This window comes from Aquarana catesbeiana, linkage group LG04, assembly GCF_042186555.1.
Source record: "Aquarana catesbeiana isolate 2022-GZ linkage group LG04, ASM4218655v1, whole genome shotgun sequence".
NCBI classification, from domain to species: Eukaryota; Metazoa; Chordata; class Amphibia; order Anura; family Ranidae; genus Aquarana; species Aquarana catesbeiana.
In genome coordinates this window covers 5,375,326-5,385,715 of record NC_133327.1, presented here as the reverse complement: position 1 = coordinate 5,385,715, position 10,390 = coordinate 5,375,326, and the positions used below count along the sequence as shown (strand labels likewise).

The 10,390-nt window shown below is 44.1% G+C and overlaps 1 pseudogene; it reads left to right on the top strand.

The window, feature by feature from the left end:
- The first annotated feature begins 4,969 nt into the window (after positions 1-4,969).
- On the top strand, positions 4,970-5,079 carry LOC141141908 (U2 spliceosomal RNA; annotated as a pseudogene).
- The last annotated feature ends 5,311 nt before the right edge of the window (positions 5,080-10,390 follow it).

Genomic DNA, 10,390 nt, shown 5'->3' with positions numbered 1-10,390 from the left:
TTTATAGACAATTTTCGGAGGGGTCTACGGGCAGCGGGTTTGACAGTATACCCACACTCCTTCTGTATCGGGGTGGCCACAGAGGCTGCCCGGTATGGGTGGGACGAGGCAGCTGTTGAGCAGATTGGGAGACGGGACTCCAGAGGATTCTGTAGTTACATTTGCCCTCTCTGGTGGCTGATTAATCATGGAAAATGGGGGGGTAGTTATCATGCTGGGCATGTATTCATGGCGGTGTGGGGGTTATCCAGTGGTTTGGTTATTTCTTTCAGATGGAGTGCAACACGCCTCGTCTGGATCTGGGGGTAACTCTTATGTGCGCGCTGGTTAAGGGTACCGGAGATGAGGTGGAACAGGGATGTGCCCGAGGTGCATTACTTTGCAAGCCCTAAGAGCCCAATGGACAGTGTGGTACTACAGGTTGGTGGGAAATAGGGATGAGCTTCGAGTTTGAGTCAAACTCATGTTCGACTCGAACATCTGCTGTTCGCAAGTTCGCCGAACAGCGAACAATTTGGGGTGTTTGCGGCAAATTCGAATGCCGAGGAACACCCTTTAAAAGTCTATGGGAGAAATCAAATGTGCTAATTTTAAAGGCTTATATTCATGGTATTTTCATAAAAAGTGTTTGGGGACCTGGGTCCTGCCCCAGGGGACATGGATCAATGCAAAAAAAAGTTTTAAAAACGGCCGTTTTTTCGGGAGCAGTGATTTTAATAATGCTTAAAGTGAAACAATAAAAGTATTATATCCCTTTAAATTTCGTACCTGGGGGGTGTCTATAGTATGCCTGTAAAGGGGCGCATGTTTCCCGTTTTTAGAACAGTCTGACAGCAAAACGACATTTCAAAGGAAAAAAAGTCATTTAAACTACTCGCGGCTATTAATGAATTGCCGGTCCGACAATACACATAAAAGTTAATTGAATAAAACAGCATGGGAATTCCCCACAGGGGAACCCCGAACCAAAATTTAAAAAAATGTTGTGGGGGTCCCCACTAAATTCCATACCAGGCCCTTCAGGTCTGGCATGGATATTAAGGGGAACCCCGGCCAAAATTTAAAATAAAAAATGGTGTGGGGTCCACCTCAAAATCTATACCAGACCCTTCAGGTCTGGTATGGATTTTAAGGGGAACCCCGCGACAAAATTAAAAAAAAAAAAGGCATGGGGTCCCCCCAAAAATCCATACCAGACCCTTATCCGAGCACGCAACCTGGCAGGCCGCAGGAAAAGAGGGGACGAGAGAGCGCCCCCCCTCATGAACCGTACCAGGCCACATGCCCTCAACATTGGGAGGGTGCTTTGGGGTAGCCCCCCAAAACACCTTGTCCCCATGTTGATGGGGACAAGGGCCTCATCCCCACAACCCTTGGTTGGTGGTTGTGGGGGTCTACAGGCAGGGGGGCTTATTGGAATCTGGAAGCCCCCTTTAACAAGGGGACCCCCAGATCCCGGCCCCCCCGTGTGAAATGGTAAGGGGGTACAAAAGTACCCCTACCATTTCACAAAAAAACTATCAAAAATGTTAAAAATGACAAGAGACAGTTTTTGACAATTCCTTTATTTAAATGCTTCTTCTTTCTTCTATCTTCTTTCTTCTTTCTTTTATTTTCCTTCGGTTTCTTCCTCCATCTTCTTCTTCTTCTTCTGGTTCTTCCTCCGGTGTTCTCGTCCGGCATCTTCCTCCGTGGCGACGGCGTCTTCTTCCCTTCTTCTCCTCGGGCCGCTCCGCATCCATGATGGCATGGAGGGAGGCTCCCGCTGTGTGACGTTTCTCTCTTCGTCTTCTTCTCTTCATCTTCTTCTCTTCATCTTCTTGTCTAGACGCTGCATAATGGATAACATGTCTGACTGCATAGAGTTCCTGAGGGTGGACAGCATGTCATTAAGTGTAGTGTCAAGAATAGGTTGATCATTTGTAGGGAAACTAGCAAATGGATTAGAAACACTGCAGGGGTTAACAGTATGTGTAATGCTTAGGCTCACCTCAGGCGCTGCTGTGCTATCTGTGTCCAGACTCATCCTTGCCTTCGCTGGGCTGCCTGTTTGTGGAGTGCCAGGATATGAGGTAGGCAAGCCTTGTTCAGAGTTAGTATGCTCCATAAAACCCTCTTCTTCCTCCCCATTGATGTGGCTCTGTGAGGATATATGCCAAGAGGGGAGAGATGCAAGCACTGCAGCCGCGGCGCCATCTTGGATTCGTCTGACGGCCGGCTGATTCATATAGGCCGTTATTTTCTGCAAGTACCTGTCTCCCTTGCGCTTGTTGGACGACATGCCACACTGCTATGGGGTGAGGAGAGTCCCAGGGTGTAGGTTCTGTCCGCAAACGAGGTCTGAGTGCGCTGGAATTTGTTGCTGAATCCTGGCTTCCACAGAGCTTAGAAGAGCACGTCCATGCTGCTCGGATGCCAGCCACGCCCCCTCTGCTCTGATTATTTTTATGGACTTTGGTGGTCATTCTTCAAGAAAAAGTTGGAGACTATGGATGGTAGGCTACAATTCTTAGGTAAGTTGTGCCATTTGTTAAGGAAGAGCTTTAGGTTATTTTGTTGGGAAAAAAAAAAAAAAACATGGGCAGTCGTGACTTTTTTTAATGGAAGTAACCATAACTTGAATACCTGTAACTGAATAATTTTAATAACTAGACCTTTAACAAAAGTGTTAGTTGTGTTAGTACAAATTTGGTGAGTGTTGATTTGTGCTTTTCTTTTTGTATTTTTCATTTAGCGCTATTATTATTATTCTTGATATCACTTGAAAAAAAAAGCCTTTGAAAATTTGTTTGCAATAACTCCATCAATATCACCAGCAAAGCAGCTTCATTATTATCCCATTAAAGAAGAAGAGAATTGTGCACTGCATTTGGAGATTTCCTAATTTGCCACATCACGAATGTTAATTCTCCGTTACAAATGCTAGTTTACAAGACCGGCCTCTTCTGCTTCTGAGTATGTGTGGACTTTTGTGCAATGGACTTATGTACAAACGATCAGAAAGTCCGACAACAAAAATTTGTTGCCCGAAAATTTGAGAACCTGCTAGCCAACATTTGTTGGTGGAAAGTCCAACAACAAATGTTCGATGGAGCATACACACAGTCGGACTTTCCACCAACAAGCTCACATCCAACATTTGTTGTCAGAAAATCATAGTTCCGTGTTCATTAGAAATTATTAAAAGTAGCAGGTGGTATAAGTTCATGAAACTGACTTGGCATTAGACTCTTGAAATCCCCTGTAGACCACTCCACTGGGAGAAGGAAAAGCAGCACTAGGAGACAATCAGGAGTGATGGATTCACATAAGAGTGCATGGAACCTGCAGAGAGGTAGAGAGAGCAGAGGGAAGAGCTCATCACCTTGCTGTTGCTCCTTCATTATCCAGTCAAAGATGAGAGCCGAGAAGGTGACTAGACTACTTTGTATAACTGCAGAAAAGAAAATCAGTAATCAATGCTGCTCTGGAAATGCTCTCTTCTCCCTAATCATCCGACTGCTATCGGGTGCCCACCTGAGACCATGTCCCTGCTCTACAGGATAGTGTCAAGACTCAAGAGGAATAAACGGCTGAATACCAATGAGGTCACAAATGCTAAGACTTTTAAATTTGATAAGACAAGTTCACAGCATGACTTCCCACCCACCATCCACCTTCCCCAACGTGTTTTGCCCAAGGAAAGTACTGTAGCTATAAGCAGATAAACAGTGCCCATAGAGGGCATACATCAGGTGATGGTGTACACACCAAAGCAATAGAATACCGAACACTGCATTTTCTAAGTATAATATGTATAGCAAGGGTTGTCAAACGTGAAACCAAATAGAAAAATATTGCTATTAAGGTAACATAATAACACAGGGAATTAGTAACCTAAGTCCGCTGCCTCACCACATTAATTGGTGTGGATCTAATTACGTAAAGCATACTCAAATAAAAAACCAAGGAATTGACTCTTGGGGAAAAAGAAGCACTGCTGAAGATCCAGGTAGTGGAACTTAAAGGGGTTGTAAACCCTCGTGTTTTTTCACCTTAATGCATCCTATGCATTAAGGTGAAAAAACTTCTGACACTGACACCCCCGTTTTACTCACATGAGCCCCTTTGTTCCCTTGGTGGAGATGCGCTCTTCCTCTCTGCTTGGGGTTCTCTGGCTCCTGCTGCTGTCAATTAAATCCAATGACGCGGGTGATGGGGGTGGGGCTGAGTCAGGCATTCTGTGTCTATGCACACAAATGCTGCACTCGGGAGCACGCCCACAAAAGTAACCCCCAGGGAGAGCGCTTCTCCCAGGAGGGTTACCGATGCAGGGAGGAGCCACCAGCGCCCCTGGGGGATCTCAGAAGATGATGAACAGGGCCAAACTGTGCAAAACGAACTGCACAGTGGAGGTAAGTATGATATGTTTGTTATTTAAAAAAAATAAATAAACAAAGGTTTACAATCACTTTAAAGCGATTCTATGTGAAAAAGAAAAGGGGGGAGAATAGATCAAGCACTGTGCATGGCTACATCTCTTCTCCCCTCTCTTCTTCTTTACACAGCAGTCGAGCAGCAGCAGGGGCCAATGCAAATGTGTAAGTCTATGGAGCCCAGCTCAGGAGTGCATAGACACTGTGGGGCTGATTAACTTAAGGCAAATCGACTATGCACTTTGCAAAGTGCAGTTGGACTCTGCAAGAGCAGTTGCTCCAGAGCTTAGTAAATGAGCAGAAGCTTGTCAGTGAAATTCTAAGCTTCTTCCTATAAGCATATAATTTCTCTGCGCTTAAAATCACAAAAGGCCCTCTTATACAATGCCGGGAAAGCACGCTCTTTTATCTCTCCAATAACACAAACAGATGCTGGTATCACCTCGAGCTCAGGATCAATCCTGAACCATGTAGCCAAGTGGCTTTTTTTTATACTAAACACATCGATAACAAAAGAGGTTGCAAACTTCAGAATCAGCCAATTAGAAACTTGTATCACTTCTCTGCCTTTTGGCTAAGATCGAGTGTAGTATCTGTTCTTATCAGTTTCCAGAGGAGGCGCTGTGTTACTCCCGAGAGTGGGGAGGACACATGCAAATCCAATGGTGTCATTGGACCTGGAAGGGGGGTTCGGCAGTGCTGATGCCTGGACGCCAATTGAGACGTCAGCGGGGGCCGAGTCCAAGCCGTCTGGAAGGGTTCTTCTGTTGAGGATGGGTGCTGCATCTGGGTCTGATCTACAGGGTCGGGTCCCTGGCCTTCTGGCCTAGATTGGGGTAGCTCTAGCTAGAACACCGGCTCCTCTCTAGCTGAGGGGGAGGAGCAGTTAGTATTCCCCCAATGTAATTCGGTAGGAGTGATGGGAGCAATGGTGGGGGCCTGATGGCAAGAGCTCTCACCAAGCTTCCTGAACTTCAGGCCTTCCTGGCTGGGGTGGGGGCTGCTGTGGTCTGGGTTGTTGGTCAGGGTTGGTCATGAAAGCCTATGGTGTATGTGGAGTGGCAGTCCAGGAGTGCCTGAAGATCACTGTGAGTGAGGGTCATTTTGATTTAAGGTACCATGGTCACTGCACCATTACACACTTTTTTTGCACCTGCCTCCTGGGCTGGGCCTTTTGGCTGGGACCGGAAGATTTTTTTATTCCTGGCCATTGTATTGCACAATGGCCACTTTTTCACTCTCCTTTACTTCCTTCTCCCCCACTTTCTTTTTATTTATTTCCCTTTGTGTGTCACGATTTTGTATTTTTTTGTTTGTACACGGTTTTGCACTGTGTGACTGGTAGGGTTACAGGTCCTCGGGCCCACCCTGAAAGTCTTGGGAGGGGGTGGACATGGCCTTCTAGCTTGGTTCTCCCTTCGGGGGAACCCCACTGAGTACTTGGGGGGGGTCTGTTTCGGGAGTCCCTCCAGAGAAAGGGGTCCGCCTGGTTTCAGCCAGATAGACCAAGTATAAGTACCCTTGTCCCCGTCAGGAACCTAATGCCCTGGGAGATTCAGGGCAAGGCCCTCTGATTTTAGAGGGCTTTTGTACCCGTTGCACTGTTTTGTGTCTCACTCTTTATGTGTGTGCACATTTTTTTGGCACTGGGTGAAGTTTTTGAGTGTATTTCACACGCCATGGGATTTCAGAAAAAAAAAAAAACTTGTATTAATTCAATAGAACCAATGACACACATGCATATATTCAAATAGAAATACAGTAGTGACGTGTGCAGATGGTGGTGTGCAAAACCATGCAGCAAGCACATGGTGTGCACATTCCCATTGCTACCAGTAATGCGAGCCATTCCAAACTATGGCCCAGTGGGCGATAATTTTGTATGGTTATACTATAGTTCCTAAGTACACAGATTTGCTTACTTAGGAGTTTAAATGCAATCGCCATGGAGTGGCCAGTTCCCTGGTGAGGTATAAACAAACATCTTTAACAGAGCAAAACAGATCCGCTGTGTCCATGGGAAGGTTTCCGCATCCAATGGTCTTCCACCAGCGTCTATATGTGCGAATACCCTCACATGAGCGTATTACAGCAAAACTGACATTGGGGAACATCTGACAACATACATTAATAAAAATTTCCACAACAGTCCCTCCTCTTGTCATATGATCCCATGTGTCCCTCGATGAATCCTGATCTTCTTACTCCTGGAAATGAATCAGTCCTTACAGTCCATATGAGTCCATAAAAAGGAAAACACGGCTTGACATGTAGACTCTGTTCTTCAGGAGAGATGACATGGTGAGCTGTAGTAATCGACGGTCGGTCTGGGATCCTCTGTCTTGTACGTGGGTTGGGCTTCGGGGCATCTCATCGAGGAAGATGTGGTCATCTGCTCGGGCTCTGGTCACACGTCCAATCAGGCAACAGGAGCACCTCATCACGACATCACGACATATAGAAGGAATAGGAATAAAAACAACATGAGTATATATACCCCTACTTCCTTCAACTATGATCCGCTGCAAAATAAAAAATTAAATTCCCACATATTCCCTTGCAGGGATCTAATCTTATCCATATGGGCCTGAACTTTGTCACTGGTATCCTCAATCCAGGTATAACAGTCTTTACTTATGAATTCCCAGAAACCCCTCTTGGACTGTGGGAACTTCCTTGTAGCTTCAACAGTTACATGAAACATCCCATCCTCAATGGATGAATAATTGTTCAAACGTTTCATAAGCTCGAGCCCCCACCATGTACAAGCAATTTCCTTCCAGCAATTTCCTTCCAGCTGTCCCTGCCATTCTTACCTTCTCTCGCGCCATCAGATCCTCACAATCGGCCGCGATGTAAGATGCTTGGATGAATTTCACCAGCACACTTGCTTCTTGCAGTGGTTGGCCTGGTCTCAACCCTCAAGCTTCTTTACAACGACCCAATCACCTGTTTAGAAAGAATGTAAACTGGTTATTGTGACAGGGTCCAGGAGGGACTCATGAACCCTGTGGTGGACCTTTTGAAATTCATGTTACAGTGACTGCACCCACCCCATCTGCCAAGAATGTTGACAGCTGCCGAGGAAAGTACAACTCTGGTCTTGGTTGACCTCCAAACAAACCTCATATGGCAATAACCCAGACATGTGGGAACTTAATGACTGTGGTCATTGCATCTTACCATCTGGGGTGTAATACTGGGAACCATTGAAAAAAAAGGTTCTTATGGGAGCATCCTTCACCAGACTGCTGATTCAAATTCCATCAAAGGAAAAAAGTTGTGGAACCTGTCCTCCCCACTAGGTCAGAAACTTGGCTAGAATTAGAGCGGTTAGTATTATTGGTTTGAAAATGTATCATTCTCACCACTCTCATCCCCCCTTTTTTTTCCTCCTCATTACAAACTGGAGGAAGACACCCAGGGTTTAGAATGGTGCAGAAAAAAATCAATGAAATAGCCTATGATACTTTTACCTTCTTATACACCTGCTTTCTATGTACATACACTTTCAGAAACTCCTTGGACCTGAAAAGATACTTATAAACAAAAGTTATTACTCTATCCTTCATATCTAACCTGGAAAGAATGGTAAACAATACAACATTCGTGTACATTGGTAAATTGTCACTGACATTCCTCAAAACCGATAATAACTAAACCCTCTATAACCCTTACTTTCACGTTCTTACTAAAATACAACACCCACGACACGTAAGAGGGCTGTAGGTAGGTTCAAACATATTCTTGTTACCACATACAAACCTTGAGACAAACATTTAGATACAAATGTGGGGGAGATATTTTATAGTTCCCAAAATAAAAGTGAACAAAACAAAACAACCAGATGGAATGCTACCTTCACTCTTTTAGTAATAGAAAAAGATACAATGGGAAAAACACGAGAGCATCTCGGAATCTTGTATGTACCAGCCACACAAAGTCCAAAAACAGGCCTGAAAATTTTTAATCACACAAACGTGTACTACACATTCATCTATCCACTCATCAATACAGATTTCTGAAGCCACAGCTGAACTACTTCTAAAGTATTTTTATTCTGAGGTCTCGTGCCTCCAGACATCGAAAGTACCTTCCAAAGACATACATCATACTGTACCCTCTGACCATATCTGCCAATCTTTAGGGGGTCAAATGGCCTTAGCCCCATACCCAGATTTAATGTATTATGCAGCTGTTTGAGTGGAGTGCACGGACGACCCATTGTCCATGATGATTCAAATCACTTTTTTGGTGGACTCTGCGTCCAGAGAACCCTGCGCTTTACTTTCGGAGTGGTTATGGTTTGCGCCTTTATCACCATAATTGACCCCCGCATCCCTATTATTGTACATGGCCTGAGCGGGGCTGTTAGCGTACTACTCCTCACGTTTATACTAATACAATCGCGCACTGGAATTCCGACTATTCTACACGGCCCGACCAGTCTCATGATATACAGCCTTCTAAATTTGTTTGTCCGACAACTACAAAAACACCATGAAATCCTCTGCTATTCAAAACAAAAACAATCTTATGGCTTCTATCTGTACCTAGATATTACAACAATAACTTGGATGCCACCTGTTTGCTCTCTACCCAAAACTGTATTACAGTAAAAACCTTAATTAAAATGACTTTGTCATCTTCCAAACACGAGTCCCTTTGTGTCAACATACTTGTTTTTAAAGATCGTTTGTACTGCAAGCTGTTCAATACAAACCTCAGCTCTATCAATACAAGCCTCAAAACAATGAATTGCCCTCTAAAGAACTCCAAAATATTTAAAAACACACACTGCTAAAAGTACAAAAAACTCACAGTTAAAGCTAGTCTTGTCATCCATTGAAATTCAGTGCAAAGTAGAGATTTCACTCAGAACCAAAATTCAATACAGAAAATGCAATAGCTCTACTGAAAAGTATGTAAAAAGTACAAAAATAGAATTCACTTAAAAGGAAATGGTGCCTTAAACTGCGCCTCTATAAACCAAAATAGCAATTCCACCCAAACACAGTGAACACAAAATGACAGCTGGGACAAACGAAAATCAAGACATGGCCACATGTTGACTACAAGAAAAGCCAGGCCACAACAACATGGCGCATTTTCCCTCCAAAACCAAAATTTCTTTACTTAGCTACACAAACTTCTCCTCACAAAACTACACATTTGAGAGACCGAATAAACACTTACAAACATTTTAGGAAACACAAACACAAACAAACTAGGATTTCTCCCTACAAAAACTGAAACAATTGAGACATCAAAATTAACACTTATTGTCACGGAACGTCCCACACTCCGCTTGAGTGCTTCCGTCTGTATACCGCTTCCTAAGTTCTGGAACACAAGTCCAATGGATCTGGCTATAGGAACCCCCAAGAACTAGACAACACCAGTCTTGGAGTACATCAGGACTAACTTTATTTAGAATCAAAATTACAAGACTTTATATGTCGTTGGAACCTCCTCTAACAATACAACTGTAACCTAATTAACATGAGCTAATTATCTAATCCTTTATACAGCCTAGGTGACTGAGACATGACCTTTCGCCAAGACTTGTGGGCACCGAGCTTCACACAGTAATATAAACACAATAGCTGGAGCTAATTACAATTAACAATACAAACAAAACCTAATTAACCTAATTAACATGAGCTACAATAGGAGTCGTCCCGTCTCCTACATTGTATAGAGGACAATGTGATCAGCTCATTCAATTAACAGGTTGCGTTCAGAATCAACCAAACCAATAATAGTCTCTACATACATCCTGGGAGATATTGTGGACAAATATTACTGTCCCATTTTAAGTAGTCCAAGATATATTTTCTCACTCACCCTGTGCCAGGATGGCACAGGGTGACTTAGACATAAGATGTATTCTGAGTTCCACGGGCCCTCCCGTCACATCTCTCCCCTTTCGGCAGGAGACTAACACAGGAGGAGACCCCAGACGGGTTGACTCC